The 1,663-nt window shown below is 56.8% G+C and overlaps 1 protein-coding gene across 1 annotated transcript in view; it reads left to right on the top strand.

The window, feature by feature from the left end:
* LOC102769788 (calpain-2 catalytic subunit) overlaps nucleotides 1-1,663 on the top strand; it is a 65,004-nt gene that overhangs the window by 57,245 nt on the left and 6,096 nt on the right. The gene's annotated exons all lie outside the window — the stretch shown is intronic.

Below are 1,663 nucleotides of genomic sequence, written 5' to 3'. Positions count from 1 at the left end.
CGACCCTTTAATACAGTTCCTCATGTTGTGGTGACCCCCAATTTCATTGTTACAAATTGAACATAATTAAAGCATAGTGATTTATCACAAAAACAATATGTCATTATAGATGTGTTTTCCGATGGTCTTAGGCGACCCCTGTGAAAGGGTCGTTGGACCCCCAAAGGGGTCGCGACCCACGGGTTGAGAACCGCTGGGTCAGGTTCTAACCTTATGAGGATGTGACAGGAACAGTGGGCTTCTTGCATGCCCGCACCAAGAGTGCCCCCATTTTCCACGGGTGAGTCTGCACCAGGAGCACTTCAGGACGCAGTCAGTCATCGTTTTACTTATTTTAAAAGCGCCTGTGGGCCCGGCCAGCTCAGGTCAGTGGATAGAGCGTCAGCCTGTGGACTAAAGGGTCGTGGTTTCGATTCCGGTCAAGGGCACGTACCTCGGGTGCAGGCTCCTCCCCGGCCTGGGTCCTGGGGCGCGTGCAGGAGGCAACCCATCGATGTGTGTCTCTCACATCGACGTTCCTCTCTGTCATTCCCTCTCCCTTCCACTCCCCCTAAAAACCAATGGACAAATGTCCTCAGGTGAGGATAAACAACCGCCACCAGGAAAAGCACGGTGCGAGCCCCCTTGCCCACGGCGAGCACACAGAGCAGGCAGGCGCCTCTGCACTGTCCCGGGCGGAGCCGGCAGCCAGATGCACCACTTCACATCTTCCCAGTGGCCACTGTATCCAGAGGCGCCGGCCCAGGACCCTGCCACCATGGTCCTGGAAAGTTCTCCCGTCAGTGCGGCTGCAGGAGGTTTTCCTGTCTCTCTTACCTTGTCTTCTAGGCCAAGATATCAAGTCAGATGGCTTCAGCCTGGAGACCTGCAAGATCATGGTTGACATGCTGGATGTATCCTTTCACGCGTCCCCGAGAACACAGGCCGGGGAGCTTGCCATGTCACCTGCAGAGAGAGAGCCAGCACGCTGCCCGCCAGGGAGGCCAGCTGCTGCTGTGGGTGTAGGACTGTTGTCACGAGGGGACGTGTGGAACTTCAGGGGAGGGAAAGTGACAGGCCCCAGGCTCAGAGGGCAGTGGGCAGGTTCCTGGGACTGGGGCAGGACACCCCACGGTACGCCCACCATCCTCTGCCCCCAGCGCTTGGGTGTGTTTCCACCTCTTCCTGCAGGAAAACACACTTGACCCTTGAACAGCGAGGGGCACTGACCCCCCCACATCATGGAAAATCCTCGTATAACTTTCGACTTCCTCAAAACTTAACTTCTAATGGCCGCCTGCTGACCGGAAGTCTGACCAATACCATCAACAGCTGATGTACACATATTGTGTGCGACAGGCATTATCTACCATACTAGAGGCCCGATGCACGAAATTCGTGCAAGAGTAGGCCTTCCTTCCCCCGGCTGCCAGTACCGGCTTCCCTCTGGCACCGGGGCCACTTTCCAGGACCACGGCACCTCTGAATACAGTGGCCACTGGAAAGATTCCCCTAAAGGGGGACCTGGGGGCGCGGCCGAGAGCTGGCCTTGCCGGCTGGATCTGCCAGGCTTCTGAAAAGAACTTCTTTCTAAGAAGCTCTGTCTCATGGGCTCCCAGCGCCCACTGTGTAGCCCCCCCCCTCCAGAAAAGGCCTCTTAGAAATGCGCCCAAGAATACCCCCC

The sequence above is a fragment of the Myotis davidii genome, unplaced genomic scaffold (assembly GCF_000327345.1).
Source record: "Myotis davidii unplaced genomic scaffold, ASM32734v1 scaffold174, whole genome shotgun sequence".
In the NCBI taxonomy this organism is placed as follows: Eukaryota; Metazoa; Chordata; class Mammalia; order Chiroptera; family Vespertilionidae; genus Myotis; species Myotis davidii.
The sequence above is the reverse complement of the archived record's forward strand: the minus strand, read 5'-3'. Positions and strand labels throughout refer to the sequence as shown.